Source organism: Pelobates fuscus, chromosome 12, assembly GCF_036172605.1.
Source record: "Pelobates fuscus isolate aPelFus1 chromosome 12, aPelFus1.pri, whole genome shotgun sequence".
NCBI classification, from domain to species: domain Eukaryota; kingdom Metazoa; phylum Chordata; class Amphibia; order Anura; family Pelobatidae; genus Pelobates; species Pelobates fuscus.
This window is the reverse complement of record NC_086328.1, coordinates 65,687,105-65,707,143: the sequence shown is the minus strand read 5'-3', so window position 1 is coordinate 65,707,143 and position 20,039 is coordinate 65,687,105. Positions and strand designations below refer to the sequence as shown.

At 37.8% G+C, this 20,039-nt stretch overlaps 1 protein-coding gene across 1 annotated transcript in view; it reads right to left on the bottom strand.

Annotated features, from left to right (window-relative positions):
• The window catches only part of LTBP3 (latent transforming growth factor beta binding protein 3), a 275,491-nt gene that overhangs the window by 198,602 nt on the left and 56,850 nt on the right, over positions 1-20,039 (bottom strand). The gene's annotated exons all lie outside the window — the stretch shown is intronic.

Sequence of the window (20,039 nt, the reverse complement as noted above, 5' to 3'; positions counted from 1 at the left end):
ATCGATTGTCTCTGCCGTTTTTTATCCCAGGAGGAAGTGATATTTGGAGCTGTCATAGTTAGAGCAGGCTCTTCTGCTCTACTTTTATGAGTGTGCATTTTATCTATTACATTTTGCTTTCTGTTATATAGATTTACACTATTTGTATTTTGTTTCCTCCTTTTTATGTTACATGGAGAGGATCAGCTTATGCATTTCTAAGTGAGTGCTTTGTGTATTTTTATCACAGTTTTACATATAAGTGCACAATACATGTGTTAAGAAAGTTTACGCACTTTAATGCAAACCACATTTTTTGCACAATAAATCACTTGTTGCACTTTAAATAACTTTGTCTAAAAGGCACAGCACACCTATATATAGATTTTTGGATTCATAGTAAAGGAGGAGAATATATTTTAAAGAACTACCACAGCAAGAGAACATAGCTTTAACCCCTTTGTGACGCATGATGGAAATTTTCCGTCATGCATGTCCTACCGTTAAGGACATTTCTAATTTCTGAAATTTACTAAAGTTAACAGCAGACCACCGCAATCGTGGCGATCGTGGGGGTTAACGCTGCTCCAGAGCACCGGAATGCGCCGTCCCTGCAGCTTTGATCGCTCTGTCAGCCTGTCAGAGCGAGCACATGTGCTGCAGAGCTCCTGATCCTGCTCTTGGTGCTTCTGCATTCATTGTAAAGTGCAGGGAGATGGATCAGTGCTGCTGATCTTCTCCCTGTGTAGACAAAAAGTTAAAATTAAATCCCACCCCCTTTTACCCTTCTTTATTAAAATTAACTCCTTCCCTGCCAATTGAATACTGCCTACAGTGATCAAAATACAGATCACAGTATTTTACTGTGATTTGATTTTTTTAACCCCTGAGGGTTAACTTCTATTTTTTTTTTTTAAACCTCAGGGGTTACATTTATTTAATTAATTATTTAAAATATATTTACATTATATATTTAGCTAGCTGGGGTGGGTGGAAGTTAGTGGGGAATAGGGGAATTTGGTGTTAGGCTAGCTAAGGGTTAACAGTAAAAAAAGTTTTAAAAAGAGTTTAAAAAGTTTTAAAAAAATGTTTTAATAACGTTTCAAAATCACTAAAAAAAATCCCACCCCTTTACCCAGTCCTAATAAAAATGAACCCTTCCCTGCCAGTTGATCATTGCCTACTTTGATCAAAATACAGATCACAGTATTTTACCGTGATCTGATTGTTTTTTAACCCTTGAGGGTTAACCCTCAGGGGTTAAATTCATTGAATTACTTACTTAAAATATCTTAACATTATATATTTAGCTAGCTGGGGTGGGTGGAAGTTAGTGTAGAATTGGGGAATTTGGTGTTAGGCTAGCTAGGGGTTAACAGTAAAAAAGTTTTCAATTTTTTTTAAAAAAAGTATAAAAGAATTTTAATAATGTTTGAAAAATGTTTGAAAAGTAAAAAAGTTCTAAAAAGTAAATACAGTTTAAAAAAGTACAAAAATAAATAAATTTAAAAATGCTCAATACCACTACACTTGGTACAAACTAGCGAAAAAATGATCCCACGCTAATTTTCAAAATTTGCCATTTGAAATACCCCAGGGTTTATTTTTTAAGAAATGGTATGCATTTGTGGAGGTAGTTTGAATAACCAACCTGCTAAACTACTCCAAAATGGGACATGGACACTGTGTAAAAATTCAAAGTTTGAAAAAACTGAATGGCTGCATCTCAGAAAAACTCAGAACTAAATGATTTTAACTAACAAGTGGAATTTTAAAAAAAAGACAAATTTATTGAAAAAAATTATTCAGAAACAGATTTAAAAGATACAATAGACAAAATTAAACAAAGAGATAGAAAAGATCTTCTAGTAAAACAAAACAAAGTAATGAATCCATGTCTCTCCCTTTTCTTTTTAACTTTAATAGTAAAAATGGTAATATAAAAAAAGATTATAAGAAAACATTGGCACATTTTAAAACAAGATGAAACACTTAGTCAAATCATACCCGAACACCCAAATATAGTTTAGAGGAGCTACCAATTTTAAATCCATTTTAACCACCATTTTTACTAGGAAAACCTCCCCCCCCCCCCCCCCCCAAACTAAAGTTTTCTGTAAATGTAAACTCTGTATAGTCTGTAAAACTACTGACCCCACTGTACCTTCTAAAGTAACTCAATTTATTTCTAATAGAACAAAAAAGGTTTACAAAATAAAAGATTTCATCAGCTGTAATACAAAGAATATCATCTATCTGCTTGAATGCCCTTGTGACCTCCAGTATGTTGGAATGACCACAAGGTGCTTAAAAATTAGATTAAAGGAACACTATAGTCACCTAAATTACTTTAGCTAAATAAAGCAGTTTTAGTGTATAGATCATTCCCCTGCAATTTCACTGCTCAATTCACTGTCATTTAGGAGTTAAATCACTTTGTTTCAGTTTATGCAGCCCTAGCCACACCTCCCCTGGCTATGATTGACAGAGCCTGCATGAAAAAAAAAATGGTTTCACTTTCAAACAGATGTTATTTACCCTAAATAATTGTATCTCAATCTCTAAATTCAACTTTAATCACATACAGGAGGCTCTTGCAGGGTCTAGCAAGCTATTAACATAGCAGGGGATAAGAAAATCTTAATTAAACAGAACTTGCAATAAAGAAAGCCTAAATAGGGCTCCCTTTGCAGGAAGTGTTTATGGAAGGCTGTGCAAGTCACATGCAGGGAGGTGTGACTCGGGTTCATAAACAAAGGGATTTAACTCCTAAATGGCAGAGGACTGAGCAGTGAGGCTGCAGGGGCATGTTCTATACACCAAAACTGCTTCATTAAGCTAAAGTTGTTCAGGTGACTATAGTGTCCCTTTAAGTGAACATTGCAGAAATATCAAGAATGGATAATTGAATCATTAAGTATCCAAATATTTTATTAAACACAACAAAGGTCCTAAACTGTTAAAATGTATAGGTATAAAAATGTATTATACCCTGGAGAGGCGGGGATATAAAAACAGAAGAACAGAAATGGAATGGGTGAATAAGCTACAGACTCTTATACCCCATTGTCTAAATGCAGATTTTGATTTGTCTGATTTATACATGTAAGATTTATCTGTTTATACATGTCAAAATGTTTTATGTATATGTTAATATTTTCTGCTGCTTTTTATGTTTGTTTGTTTTTTATCTATCCTTTTATTCATAGTCCCATTTAGTTTTAATGTGTGTATTCACTTTTATCCTATACTGGTTTAAAAAGGTTTTAGTCTATTATAATTTATTTTTGGTTTGCTGCTATTCTTTGAGATCCCACCTCTTTCTCCCCTCCCAGCCGTCATTTTGGCGTTTTCTTACCCCCTCCAATATGGCCGCTGTAACTATAACTATTATACTCCTACCCTGTCAATATGGCCGATAGTTAGACATCGGCGACACATTTTTTGTCGTGTATATACAAATATATTTGGGGCCAATACAAACCATTATGTGGAAATCTATTCACACACCAGACTTTACATAGGACACAAAGTCATGCGTTTAGACTGGAAGAAAGACATTTTCGTCGAAGGCAAAGAGTTTTTTTTTACTGTAACAACAATAAGGATGTGGAATTCTCTGCCTGAAGAAGTGGTTTTATCAGAGTCCATACAGATGTTCAAACAGCTACTAGATGCATACTTGCAAAACCAGAATATTCAAGGATATAATTTTTCAATGTAGGGTAATAGCTTCTTGATCCAAGGATTAATCTACTGCCATTCTGGGGTCAAGAAGGATTTTTTTCCTAGTTTGTTGCAAGTGCTTGAAACTGTTTTTTTTTTCCTACTTTTGGATCAACAGCAAAAAACAAATGTGAGGAAGGCTGAACTTGATGGACGCAAGTCTCTTTTCAGCTATGTAACTATGTAATGTCATTCTACAACTCCACTCCCCTATCCCAGACGTCGGCTACAGCCACATACGTGCCGACGTCTATACTATATTTCCCAAGCGTGCCGACGCTCAGATGCCTCCCAGCCCTCCGTTTGTGGCCTTCTCGACGTCGGCCAACGCAATATGCACGCCAACAACATAGAACTACATTTCCCATGAGGGCTTAGCGATATTACCACGCGAAATCACGTGATTTCACTCATTTGTTCATATACTATTACAGAAACTTTGTTTTGCTACTAATTTATCATATTAATCTTTGTAACCACCATGTCTACTATTAACATAGGTTACAATTTGTTTTAAGCTTTTCATTACTATATGTATTTTGATTGGCTGACCCTAGTTTTGGCGCCAATTTTTTTTAATAATTTCTATCCCTAGTTAAACCCATACTGCCAGGTATTATGTTTTATTGCATTTTGTAAAAAAAAAAATATTATTATTAAAATTATTCAATTACAATAATGAATATAATACTGTACAAATGACAAATTAACTTAACAAAAAAATAAAAATATATAACTGGGGAATATGATGAGTATATGTTTCCAGTATTAATTGCATATGTTGATGAAATTGTTTGTGTTATAAACATTATGTCAATTATGCATTATAACAAATAACAATAAAAAATAAAAAGATCTCAGACCTCCTCAGATCTCAGATATTGGATAGCTTTCTGTGTTGGTGTCTGGTCAAGTGAGGCAAAGTGAATATCTTTTTCTGATGTCCCGCTTCCAGAGTCCCCATTCTTACCTTAGGGTATGCAGAGTTTATGAGGGTGCTCTGAAGGCCAATTTGTACCTCTTGATCTCTAATATGTTGTTTATCACCTCAGTCATAGAAGGAATAGTATGCAGTTTCCAGTATCGAGGAATGACTGAGGTTGCCAAAATCAGGATATGGCTTAGTATAGTTTCTGTAGCTTTGGGTAAACCATCTGGGAGTTTCTTCAAGAGACACATTGTGGGTGACAAAGTTGGAATTAAAGTGGTAAGGATTCCAATTAACGTGTGTATATCTTTCCAGTAATGTGTGAGCTTTGGTCAAGACCAAACGATATGATACAGTGTGCCTACCTCTCCACATTCCCTCCAACATTTGTATTTAATAGTTTGAAATTGAAAAGTCTGGAGGGAGTTAAGTACCACAGGTATATAAGTTTATAGTGGGACTCTAAGAGGGTAGTGAACTGTGTGACTCCTAGCAGAGCTAACATAATCATATGTCTTATGCTTAATCTTATGCCATTTCTCAATTGTGAAGCTTTCATTATAGCTCTCATTTCGTCATGTAGTCTAATTTTGGACCAAGTGTCCCGGCAAAATAAGTGTAGCACATCGAGATGGTTCGTCTCTGACCAGGATTTGAATGGTAGGTTGTTTCTATTGGAGACATTTCTATTACACAAGCATCCAAATCCTGATCAGACACCTTAAAATGATTTTTTTTCTACCATCTGTCTGTGCATCGGGGCATCAGAGGTGTCCAGACCAAATTTGGTCTGTAGCTGGTCAAAAGATAAAAATTTATTAGACAAAAATAAATCATTGAATGAGAGAGCCAATTTTCCACGTCCAGATCAGGTAGGGAGGATCGCAACACCGACAGAGGAGCAGGCCCTAGACCAAAAAGCAAAAGGTTTAATTTTTTTGAAATACAGCATCCCAAGCCTTAACAGTGGTCTTGGTGGTTGGAAACATGTTCGCCATCCGCGGCTGAAGAAAGGAGGGTGACCATAGCACTTCAGTTATCTTATAAGGAGAAAACTTAGTATCCTCCATCTCCAACCGCAGCGGGCAACCATGTACCAAATTAAATTTAAGAGCATTAGCTGCATTTGTTGCTAAATAATATTGACTCAAATTTGGCAAACCCATACCTCCACTAATCCTGAGTTTTTGTAGAATAGCCAATTTAATTCTGCAGGATTTTTTTATTCCAGACAAACGCCAGAAAGGCAGAGTGAACCTTCTTAAAAAAAGAGGAAGGGAAGGTATAGTGAAAGGGATAGCTCTAAGAAAGTATAAAAGTTTAGGAAGGAGAGTCATTTTGACTGAATTTATTTTGCCCAACCAAGAAATTTCCAGACTACACCATCTCAATGTCGTCCTTAAAGCGGGCCAGACCTTAGCTAAATTATATGCATGCATCTTAGACAGGTTCTTACAGAGATTAATACCTAAATAGGAGTTGTATGAATCCCTTCAGTCGAAGTCAAAGTCCTCTTTTAAACTTTTAAAGTGTTTAATATGTGCCTGGGACAAAAAAGGGTAGTGCCTGAGTATTATTTGAGTTTAGTTTATAGTAAGAAATTTCTCCAAATTCTTTCAAGATAGACAATGACGGGACCGAGGTTGATGGGTTTTTCAATAATAGCATAATGTCATCTGCAATTAAGCCTATTTTGTGTTCCCTCTCTCCCACCACAATACAATATACGATGTCTGCACACTGTCTTATAGATTCAGCCAATGGCTCCATTGCCAGCAGGAATAACAGCGGTGACAATGGGCAGCCCTGTCTGTTTTTTTATTCCATTTTGATGAAGTGCTGAAGGTGAAACGCGTTTTGGAATTTTAGATTGTGTATTTTAGCTTAATAAAAGATTTCTTTACTTGTGCCAATCATCTTTTCAATACACTTTTATTGATTTTCTTTTTACCTGGTATTTTAATATCCTGCAATCCAAGAAATCCTAGGTGGGAATCATACCACCAATGCTGTCATCAAAGAGCAGGTAGCCCCCCCTTCGCTTGCGAGTACTATTTTATCGATCTTATTACTGTTGTTTCATTCAGTGAGCACTATTAGTTTTCTCTTTGTACCCTTCTCCTGAGTGTTGAACATATCCCTGACTGAAGAAGCTCACTGCATATCCCATAGGCGGGGATTGTACTGAGTGCTGTGCTCCCTTCACACTAGAGCTATAGCTCTAACAAATGTGAGTTTATTACCATCTCTTCCGTATAACGAATATATTGGATTGTACATATTACGCTATTGGTTCCTCTTATTTCTTGTCTTTCATATGAGTGGACCTTCCCGGATAAAGAAAGTGAGGATATTACTCCTGATCAAGCAGTTTACTTATTATCGGATCGGAGTAAGATAATAAGTAGCATTTGGACTCTTTTACTAAAATTTGGACTTTTTTATATTTGTGTTTTTCATACATATTGTATTATCTCTTGCTATAGCATTTTAGCGCAGCCCTTTTTTTCTTATCACTCTTTCTGTATTTTAAGAGGAATTTGAGGGAATCCTCTTTTTAGGGTTGCTGCACATAGCACAAATAAGGTTTGCAAAATAAATAGTGTGAGCAAAAAGGCAGAAAAAATGCCTATTACCACTACACCTTTTACAAAATAGTGAAAATATTATTCCACGTTAAGGTTCAAAATATGCCTTTTGAAATACCCCAGAGTGTATTCTTTAAGAAATGGTATCTGTTTGTGGGGTACATTGAATAAGCAACCTGCTAAACTTTTACAAAATGGGACATGGACACAGAGTAAAAATGTAAAGATTGAAAAAACTGGAATGGCTTCTGTCTCAAATGTGCCCCTTCAACGTGCACATATACTTGGCAAAGGTACATATGGGGACATTGCTGTACTCAGACAACATAGCTGAGCAACATATGATGTCATTATATAGCTGTAGCACACAAAAGGTTTGCAAAATGTACAGTGCAAACTCACTTTGTGTGTCAGAAAGGCAGAAAAAAAATGCTTATTGCCACTACACTTGGTACAAGCTAGAGGGAAAATTGTTCAAAATATGCTTTTTGAAATACCCTGGGATGTATTCTTTAAGAAATGGTATGCCGTTATGGGGTAGTTAGAATATGTTGCCTGCAAAAGTGCTCCAAAATGGAACACGGACCCATCAAAACTATCTATTAAAATTCACACTTAAAAATCTAAAATTTTCACATCTCTTTTACAGCACTATAACTTCACAAAACAGTGTCTAGGTCATATATTGGGCATATTGTTTTACTCAGAAGAGGTAACTGAGCATAATTTGGGGGATGACAGTGGCACATATCAAATGTAAGAAATACCCAGCAAAATGCAACATTTATGTTAAAAAATCTATTTTTTTCCTCACCACAAACATTGACATAAATTGGTGAAAAGAATGGTGAAAAAACCTTGTTAAATGTGTATATGCCAAAATACAGACATACAAACAATTTTAGTACAACATTTAGCAGAGATTGGCAATGAAATGGCAACCTAAAAAGTGTCAAAATAGCCTACAAAACCTATGTATTTATATGTTTATAGAAAAAAGATAAATAGCCTGTGATGTCTACTTTATTTAAATATATACTTTGTGTGGTAATTCTGTTTTCTGTGATGGCTACTAAACTTACAAGACAAACATACCAACTTTTAAGATTGTTTCACATTGAAATTTTATTTTAGTCCTTTTATTTTGGTACCTGTTACTTTCAAAATAAGCTAAAATCCTATACATATTATTTACTCTATAAATCATGACACATAAATTAATTTATTTTGAATTACTTTTCCTAAGCTGGACATTTTATGCACATCTTATTATTGCCAAAACTGTGTTTTCAAAAGCATTTTTTCATAATTAATGAGAATTTATAGATGTATGTGTGACATCAAATTAAAGCATCAAATTGAACACAAACAACAAAAAATTCAAAACTTGAATGTAACCTTGAGGGTAAGTCCAGCTTCTGAAGCTGTGTCCTTAAGGGGTTAAATTAGATGGGTAAAGGTTTAAAAATAATTTTAGTAAGTATTACTTTACAGAGAGTGTAGTGGATCCATGGAATAGCTTTTGACCTGAAGTTGTAGAGGTTAAGAAAGTAAGAGAGCTTAATCATGCGTGGGATAAGCATACGGCTATCAAAGACTAAAGATAAGTTCAGGGACTAATGAATGTATTTAGAAAATTGGGCAGACTAGATGGGCCAAACGGTTCTTATCTGCCATCACAGTCTATGTTTCAATGTTTCTCTGAGGATTGATTATAATTAGTGATGTCCCGAACGGTTCGCTGGCGAATAGTTCCTGGCGAACATAGCGTGTTCGCGTTCGCCACGGACGGCGAACATATGCGATGTTTGGTCCGCCCCCTATTCACCCCCTATTGAGTAAACCTTGACCCTGTACCTCACAGTCAGCAGACACATTCCAGCCAATCAGCAGCAGACCATCCCTCCCAGAGCTTCCCACCTCCTAGACAGCATACAATTTATGATAGTATAACAAAGTGTTCTGTGTTGTCAGGCGCTTAACATAAATTATAACAAGTGCTCTTATACTGCAGCAGCTCACACATAAAAAACAGGAACTCTCCAATCCTGTTGTGATTCAATGTGAAATTATACACTAATTTACATACCCAGTATGAAATAGTGAAAGTGTGTAGCGCTAAATTATATAAACTTACTCCACAGGAAATCCTTCAGAGTATAAAGGGTACATAATCTATTAGAAAAATATAGAAAAATATAGTGCACTCTGTGCAAAACGTCGTGATTATACACCACACGATAAAAAACACACTCACGTGGTTTAGAGCCTATTGGGATTGGCTCTAATCACTTTTGCCTTGTGTCCTTTAGGTGACACACACCTTTAACTCCAGGTAGAATTTATTCCTCAAAAGAGAGAAAGAAAAGAGGGAAAACTCGCCCTGGTGTTGAAATCCTCAATACAGTATTACAGCAATTTAAACACATAGGTGAAGATTGCTTCTCACCTGAAAGAGAGCCTATGACCTGGCTCAGAGTAAATCAGCATATGAGTCCTTTTAGGGATGACTCCTTCCCTCTTTAATAGGATGGAAGATGCACCAAATATGTATTCCAAATAAAAAATACTATTTATTACATAAAGCTTAAAATCAAATGATACATACAATATAAGGTGAATCCGAAACGCGTTTCGCCGGTTCCGTCCGGCTTTCTCAATCGGTATCTTCCATCCTGTTCACTTCCTGGTTATAAAGCCCACCTTTCGCCCTGATTGGTGGCCGGAAATCGAATGCCATCCAATCACGGGCGTCCCTGCGAGGGAGGGTAAAGTGCTCCAGCTGTATTATTTTATCCCTTAATGCTGACGTCATCACGCACGCACGTATGATCGTGCGGACGGCGTCACTTCCGGGAATATGAAAGGGCAGCATTTCCCCCATTGGTCTTAAAGACCCAATCCCAAACCTGTGTTTATTATACATTATCCCTCCAATAGCCAGTAACCTGTGTTTATTATACATTATCCCCCCATAGCCAGTAACCTGTGTTTATTATACATTATCCTCCCCATAGCAGTAACCTGTGTTTATTATACATTATCCTCCCATAGCCAGTAACCTGTGTTTATTATACATTATCCCCCATAGCCAGTAACCTGTGTTTATTATACATTATCCTCCCATAGCCAGTAACCTGTGTTTATTATACATTATCTCTCCATAGCCAGTAACCTGTGTTTATTATACATTATCTCCCCCATAGCCAGTAACCTTTGTTTATTATACATTATCCTCCCATAGCCAGTAACCTGTGTTTATTATACATTATCCTCCCATAGCCAGTAACCCGTGTTTATCATACATTATCTCCCCCATAGCCAGTAACCTGTGTTTATTATACATTATCACCCCACAACCAGTAACCTGTGTTTATTATACATTATCCCCCCACAACCAGTAACCTGTGTTTATTATACATTATCCCCCCACAACCAGTAACCTGTGTTTATTATACATTATCCCCCCATAGCCAGTAACCTGTGTTTATTATGCATTATCCTCCCCATAGCCAGTAACCTGTGTTTATTATACATTATCCCCCCATAGCCAGTAACCTGTGTTTATTATGCATTATCCTCCCCATAGCCAGTAACCTGTGTTTATTATACATTATTCCCCCATAGCAGTAACCTGTGTTTATTATACATTATCCTCCCATAGCCAGTAACCTGTGTTTATTATACATTATCCCTCCATAGCCAGTAACCTGTGTTTATTATACATTATCCCCTCATAGCCAGTAAACTGTGTTTATTATACATTATCCCTCCCATAGCCAGTAACCTGTGTTTATTATACATTATCCCCCCTATAGCCAGTAACCTGTGTTTATTAAGTGTTCTTGCATAGCAAGACCACTTAATGTTATGTCACATATATATTATTATTCTTATTATAGCCAAATTTACCACCCTAACTCCTCCCACAGTTTTTACACTACATAGACAAAAATATACCAAAACGTACGGATTGTTCCCAATCGCATTGCTATTAATTTGTGGAACGTTTCGCCGAATGGTTCACAGAATATGGTCGTTCTTGTGGCGAAATTGGTCCCATAGGAATGAATGGCAAAATGTTAAAAACTAGAGTGGGAGCTGGCAAAAGCTGAAAAATCAGGACGATTTCTAAACTGCCACCACTCCTTCATTTTCAAGCCCACCTACACAAATCTTATATCAAAACGTTCAGCTATCCCTGCTGCCACTAGAAATGTCCCTGGCTAAGACATAGTCCTGATAGTTTTCAAAATATGACCATTTGTTTGCAACTCACGCCGTCCATTGACATTCATTGGAACTCCACTATAGCCAGCTCAAATTTGAAGGGCAATTTCTAAACTGTGACTGTGCCTCCATTTTTAATACTTCAGAGACATACTATGCATCAAAATGTAGCTCTGGGCCTTGTGATTCTCACAATATAAAACTCTTCGCTGTAGGGTGTATAATTTGTAAAATACGACCGTTTGAAGATGGCAACCACCAAAATACTCTGACCTGTGCCAGGCTGCAGCAGCAAGTGATGTCATAGACAGGGCCTTTTGTACACCTGCTAATGTTTTTATAAATTTATTTTTTAATGTAACTGTGAAGCACTTTGGGCAACAACGTTGCAATTAAATCTGCTATATAAATAAATAATAAGTTACTCCACCCACTCCAGTTGTAGACTACTGGTGGAGGCAAGAGCACTTCAAACAATTTCCCCAGAAATTGTAGCTCTTCTAGTTATACATTATCCCCCATAGTCATTTATCGTTGGACCCAGGGCCACAGGCAGCCGCCTTAGGGCGCACAGGCTCTGTGGGCGCAATATTTCAGTGGCCGGCAGGAGGGAAGCTCTCCCTCCTGCCGGCCACCATCTGGACCCCGGCGCGGCAGTGCTGTGATGTGATAAGGCGCGGCGAGGGAGCTCTAATCTCAACGCTCTGCTCCCTCGCGCGCTGTCTGCTGATGCCGCGGGAGCCGGAATATGATGTCATATTCCGGCTCCCACGGTATCAGCAGACAGCCAGCGAGGGAGCAGAGTGGTGAGATTAGAGCTCCCTCGCCGCACCTGATCACAGCACTGCCGCACGCCGCCCAGCAGCCCCACTGGACCACAGGGAATGATCCATCATCCACACCAGCTCTCCAGGTAGGGAGGCTGGGTGGAAATTTTTTATTTGTTAAAATAATTAGTGAATGTATGTCATGTGTCTGTGTGTGAGTGTCTGTGTCTGTGAGTGACAGTGTGTGTGTCTGTGAGTGACAAGGTGTGTGTCTGTGAGTGACAAGGTGTGTGTCTGTAGTGACAGCGTTTATCTGTGAGTGACATCGTGTGTCTGTGAGTGACAGCGTGTGTCTGTGAGTGACAGCGTGTGTGTCTGTGAGCGACAGCGTGTGTCTGTGTGTGAGTGTCTGTCTGTGAGTGACAGCGTGTGTCTGTGAGTGACAGCGTGTGTGTCTGTGAGTGACAGAGTGTGTTTCTGTGAGTGACATAGTGTGTCTGTGAGTGACAGCGTGTGTGTCTGTGAGCGACAGTCTGTCTGTGAGTGACATCGTGTGTGTCTGTGAGTGACAGCGTCTGTCTGTGAGTGACTGAGTGTGTGTGTGAGTGTGTCTGTGTGTGTCTGTGAGTGATTGTATGAGTGTGTGTGCATGTGAGTGTATGAGTGTGTCTGTCAGTGTATGATGAGTGTGTGTCTGTCAAATCAGTGAGAGTATGTTTGTCATTGAGTCTGTGTGTGACTATCAGTGTGTCTGTCAATGAGTGTCAATCAGTGTGGGTCTGTCAGTGTCAATGAATGAGTGTGTGTCAGATCAATGAGTCACAGAGAGAGCACTCCCTGTCAGTCCGTCGAGTACAGAAAACTGAAGCTCCTTTAGGGGATCTGCTCCGCTCGGCAATGCAACAATAGAGGTAGGAGGCACAACAGGAAGGGGAGTGTGACCACTAAAGGGGTGTGGGGTGCACCAAGGGACAGGGAGGGAATGGGAGAGAAACACCAAGAGACAGGGAAAAGAGGGGGAGGGGAAAAGAACACTAAGGGACAGGGAAGGGACCACTAATGGTCGGGGAGGGGAGAGGGGTTGGTTAAGAGGCACATAGGTGAAGATTTTTTTTTGGGGGGGGGGGGCGGAAAAATGCATCTTCACCTATGTACCTAATAAATCCAAGCACCGGCCCTGGTGGGACCTTGGCAGCATGATGTCTTAGGCCGGCCCAGAGAGTGAGTGAGTGAATAATATAATATATATGTTCAGAAACATATTAGTAATATATGTAAACCGGGTTCATGCAAAGAGGGTGAAAAGGTATTAAAGAAAAACACACTTATTGCATCAAATTTACAAAGCCAAACTTTTAAAAGCTTTCCTCATTTCTTTCTCGGGATGAGGAATATATCGGTTGTAGACTGAGGATTTCCATCTGCCCAATCTTTTAATAATATGCACTGGAGTGTCAGTGTTGAAGGAGACCGAAGCTGTCCCTATTCTAAATGAAAGACCCAAGACATGGATACAACCCAATCTTAGGAGTAGTGTTCTGATGTAGAAAATGAATTTAGCCGTAGTCAGAGGGATTCAGTGAGAGTAGTGTAGTGGTGAAATGTGTGTGGCATGACTGAGTGTGGGTAAGTAAGAGTCAAGTACCGGTATTTTAACTGGGCACTAGTTCTAGGTGGGATAAAGTGGTATAGCGGATGGATGAGTAGTTTGGTTCTTTTAGAGGTTTGTAGAGAAAGTATATAGTGATCATGATTTTTAGCGATATCCAATATTTTTAAGGTAGTCCCAGTGCCACCACTCATATCTGGTGTCACAATAGCTTGCATTTAAAAAAAACAAAAAAAACTTTTTTGACTGTAATATAATAGCAGTCAGTTTCCTTCACACGTGTGCGTTTCAGGGCCTGCCAGGGCACAGTGTCACACCAGTGCAACTCATATCTGGTGTAACAGTAGTGTACATTTAAAAAAAAAAATACAGGGGGTTTGTTGTCACCTTTCGGGGACCCTTGGTGTTGTACGTGGCTGGGTGGAGGAAGAGACCTTTAATGACATTGATGTAGAATTATTAAAAAATCTTTATTGAACTTGTACTGAATTATTGTACTAACTCCATTTTAACCTCACACTGTAACAAACCCTCCATTTTGTCCTCATTACCTGACAGATTCTCCATCTTAAACTACATTACATGACAGAATTTCCCAGCAACATTCAATACAATGAACAGAGACTGTATTTTCTATAAAGACATAGCTGACTCCGGAATTATTGAATCTCCTGTAACATGCAACAAAGTATAACCAAGGCCAGAGCCAAGGCCATGAGAACACTGTACTAATGAAATGTTCTATTCATAAAAGAACTTTGCACCTGACCACAAGATTGACATCGCCGACTGTGTAAAATGACGCTCAAGCCCCCCTTTCCACCGAGTAAAACTCATGCTGGGAAAAACGGCGCTTGAGCCTTCTGTCCACACCCTTGTCCAGAACAATACCACCTCCGGGTGGGAGGACACCCAGCTAGTCACTCAAACCCCTGAGCCAATTAATAATATTGATGGGTGGACACTGATATAGTCACATAACATTTAATCCAATTAATGATGTTTATTTGTTATTATCTGATATTCAATGATGTCATTTTGCATTTAAAAAGGCCTGCATAACTGTTTTCCAACCAGATTGCATTAAAATTTCTGAAGTGCTTTTAACCTGAACTCCATGTGTCAGTGTGAGCTTACTTCTGCGTATACGCAATTTAATCATCTCAGATTTGGACAGGAACAGATAGACATTTAAACATATTTAAAAAATGGGTGGGTGTACCAGCGCTAATATGTGAAGCCAAAATATACCAAATGGTTAAAATTTAACACGAGAAGCTGCTAAAGCACCAAAATCTTATCTTAAAAACTAAGGAATGAAATACAGGGTGATGGTGAAGCGCTATATTTAACTTTAAGATGTGGAAACACGAGATAATTCAGAAGAAGTGTGAATGTACCTGAATAAGATTGTTTCTTGAAACCTTAACCTTGATATAATTTCCTTAAAAGTATAAACACAAAAAACATATCATAGCGTAAAACTGTAAAATATGCAATGCAATATCTATATGAGAAAATTCCCACTCACACTCTGAAGAGCCAAAAGATTTTAGCTCAGTTCTTGCGCATGCAGGGTCCGTAAAAGGCGACCCTCACCCTTCTTGGGAACCTTTATCCTTCTTATTATCAATCTAGGATACAGAGCATATATAGTGCAGTACCTTTAATATATTTATAAAATCGATAAAATATTAGATGAGGTACTCACAAACCCAGAGCCTTCGGAATAGGCTCAATGGAACAGCTTGTGTGGTTCAGGACCACACACCTTCTTTCTTGTAGCAGGAAAAATTTTTTGCCAAATAGTATTTAGGTAAAAAAATATATTTATTACACTATCACTTTAAAACAGTATCTATACAAATATTCACTATATAGGCAAAAAATAAAAGAGTCCAATAATTGAAGTTTCCAGGACGCGTTTCGCCAAATAGGCTTCCTCAGCTGGATCAAAAAGTCTTTGTGAAGATCCTTGGACTGGTTCCTGCTTTATATACCTTTCTTGTAGTTCAAATAATTGCTCTATGGGCTCTTTAATTTCGCGGGCTATCGTCATGGCAACGGCGATGCCCTGCGTGTCAAGCCTCTTTTGCATTTTTGCTTCCGTGTTCGTCACTTCCGGTATGACGTATTTCCGTTGTTTTCATGCGTTCCACCTTGCGGTTCATTCGTAGGTGTTTCCGGATCGGCATAATTACAGAGGGAGAGAGGATGAGAATACATTCCGAGAAAGTTCAATAACATATTCTTTTTTTTAAACTTATATCGGTATGATACATCGTAATCTTTGTTTTCATATTCTATGATTCGTTCTCTTTGATAATACATATTGTGATGCTTTAAGTTTTATCAATGTTTATCTCACAGACTATATATGTATGAATGCTTATTTAACTTTGAATAAAAGATATATACTCTCATTATGAATGGCTTTCTATACATTTGTAATTCTTAAAGGTATCAATTGTATACACTTTTATCTTTTTTAAAAATATTTCTTAAAAAATTAAAAATATCCATAAGAATAGACCACTTTAAGTGCAATTTGTGTACTTATCCTAGTATCAAATGAGACATGAAGCATTTCTAGACCTAGGATGGATCAATAAATTGTGCAGATTAAGACAAACCACTATGGGGTTTAGGGTACAGTATGTTTTAAAATTAATTACGTAACTGAAAGTGCACAGATTAAAACAAACCACTTAAGGTGCTTAGCATGGATTTAAAATACATAATATTAAAAAGTGATGAACGTGATGTTTTATATAAACGAAATACTTTCCCCTTAAAATGCTTCATAAAAGTCAGAGTCGTCACCATAATACATAACACTATAAAACTAAGAGATGTGTCTCTCAACATATGTTGTTATTATAAAAATAAATACCATAAAAAAGTGTATAGAACATATATATACGGGAAAAAAAAAAATATATATACGGGAAAAATGGACAGAGGAGGAGAGGGGGCAGGAGGGTGGGGGTCTATTTAAGGAAATGGCACATCTCAAAATCTGCGTTCAACCCGTTTGGAATTAGGGTGTTAAGTTTAAAAATCCACTCCATTTCTTGCTTGCTCATTTTTGCATCGAAATTTCCCCCCCTCCAGTCCTTATCTACTTTTTTTATGCCTAGAAATGTAGTATTTTTAAACTCACAGTTGTGGAAAGATTTATAATGCAATGAAACACTATGGTTTTCAAATCCTTTTGTAACATTCCTGCCATGTTCCTCTATTCTGATGTGTAGGGCTCTAGTAGTTTTTCCCACATAGTAGAGGCCACAAGGGCATATTAGTGCATAAATCAAGTTCTTCGAGTGGCAAGTTAGCAAATCTTTAATAGGATACTCTGTGCCATCTTTATTCGTAAACATTTTTATATGTCTCTTTTTATTTGTGGTTCTTTTGCAGGCCAGGCATTGGCCACAGCCAAAGAAACCTTTATCGGAATTAAAGAATGAGTTTTCTGTTTTTTTCTTTCTTATGAAACTTGATGTCAGGGTTGTACGCAAATTGTTTACCCCTCTATGTATGAACTTGGGCTTGTCTGGGAGGAATGTTTTGACAGTGGGGTCTTGAAGTAGAATTGGCCAAAATTTAGAAATGATCTTTCTTACTTTAAAATTATCCGTACTAAAATTACATATAAAGGGTATTTCTTTCATTTGGTTTTCTTTTTTCTCTTTATATATTAAAAGGCTGTTTCTTTCCACTCCCTTCACTTCCTCTCTAGCTTTTTCCAATTTTTGTTCGTTGTATCCCTTTTCTAAAAAATCGTGTTTAATCTTGTCTGATTGGGTTTTAAAAACCTTCAAATCAGTGCAGTTCCGCCGAATTCTTAAAAATTGGCCTTTCGGAGCGTTTTCCAGCCATGGTGAAAAATGACAACTTTCTCTTTCTATGTAACTATTTGCTTCTACGGTTTTAAAATGGTTTTTAGTTTTGATGGTATTGTTCTCTATATATATTAAAAGGTCTAAAAATATAACTTCTGTTTTACTCCAATTACTCGTAAGTTTTATTCCCCATGAGTTAAAATTCAAAAAATTCAAAAATTCTATAAGATCTTTTTCTTCTCCCTTCCAAATAAAGAGAATGTCATCGATATAGCGGCCATAGGTGACCAAGTTCTCCCTCCAGCTATGTGGGCCATAAATAAATGTGTCTTCCCAATGGGCCATAAACAAATTTGCATAGCTGGGGGCAAACTTGGTCCCCATGGCCGTACCATTACACTGTGTGCAGAATTATTAGGCAAATGAGTATTTTGACCACATCATCCTCTTTATGCATGTTGTCTTACTTCAAGCTGTATAGGCTCGAAAGCCTACTACCAATTAAGCATATTAGGTGATGTGCATCTCTGTAATGAGAAGGGGTGTGGTCTAATGACATCAACACCCTATATCAGGTGTGCATAATTATTAGGCAACTTCCTTTCCTTTGGCAAAATGGGTCAAAAGAAGGACTTGACAGGCTCAGAAAAGTAAAAAATAGTGAGATATCTTGCAGAGGGATGCAGCACTCTTAAAATTGCAAAGCTTCTGAAGCGTGATCATCGAACAATCAAGCGTTTCATTCAAAATAGTCAACAGGGTCGCAAGAAGCGTGTGGAGAAACCAAGGCGCAAAATAACTGCCCATGAACTGAGAAAAGTCAAGCGTGCAGCTGCCAAGATGCCACTTGCCACCAGTTTGGCCATATTTCAGAGCTGCAACATCACTGGAGTGCCCGAAAGCACAAGGTGTGCAATACTCAGAGACATGGCCAAGGTAAGAAAGGCTGAAAGACGACCACCACTGAACAACACACAAGCTGAAACGTCAAGACTGGGCCAAGAAATATCTCAAGACTGATTTTTCTAAGGTTTTATGGACTGATGAAATGAGAGTGAGTCTTGATGGGCCAGATGGATGGATTGGTAAAGGGCAGAGAGCTCCAGTCCGACTCAGACGCCAGCAAGGTGGAGGTGGAGTACTGGTTTGGGCTGGTATCATCAAAGATGAGCTTGTGGGGCCTTTTCGGGTTGAGGATGGAGTCAAGCTCAACTACCAGTTTCTGGAAGACACCTTCTTCAAGCAGTGGTACAGGAAGAAGTCTGCATCCTTCAAGAAAAACATGATTTTCATGCAGGACAATGCTCCATCACACGCATCCAAGTACTCCACAGCGTGGCTGGCAAGAAAGGGTATAAAAGAAGAAAATCTAATGATATGGCCTCCTTGTTCACCTGATCTGAACCCCATTGAGAACCTGTGGTCCATCATCAAATGTGAGATTTACAAGGAGGGAAAACAGTACACCTCTCTGAACAGTGTCTGGGAGGCTGTGGTTGCTGCTGCACGCAATGTTGATGGTGAACAGATTAAAACACTGACAGAATCCATGGATGGCAGGCTTTTGAGTGTCCTTGCAAAGAAAGGTGGCTATATTGGTCACTGATTTGTTTTTGTTATGTTTTTGAATGTCAGAAATGTATATTTGTGAATGTTGAGATGTTATATTGGTTTCACTGGTAAAAATAAATAATTGAAATGGGTATATATTTGTTTTTTGTTAAGTTGCCTAATAATTATGCACAGCAATAGTCACCTGCACACACAGATATCCCCCTAAAATAGCTATAACTAAAAACAAACTAAAAACTACTTCCAAAAATATTCAGCTTTGATATTAATGAGTTTTTTGGGTTCATTGAGAACATGGTTGTTGTTCAATAATAAAATTAATCCTCAAAAATACAACTTGCCTAATAATTCTGCACTCCCTGTAATTTGTAAATAAAATTCCTCGCCGTACCAGAAAAAATTGTTGTTTAAAATTAGTTCAATCCCTTCTAAAATAAATTCCATTTTTTTCTCGGTTAGATCTGAAAAATTATTTAAACGGTGTTTTACTGCATTCCATCCGTATGTATGGGGAATATTACTGTAAAGTGCTGCTACATCGCTTGTCACTAAAAAATAATCTTCATTCCAAATACATTTATTTAAAAGATTTAAAACCGTAATCGTATCCTTTATATAAGAAGTGGTATTTTTTACTAGAGGTTGAAGGTGTAGGTCCACATAATGGGAAAGTCTACTAGATATAGAGTCTATCCCTGCCACTATAGGTCTCCCTGGGGGATTGTTAACATCTTTGTGGACTTTAGGTAAGAAATAAAAAACCGGAGTTTTAGGGTACTTGATATTTAAAAAGCTAAA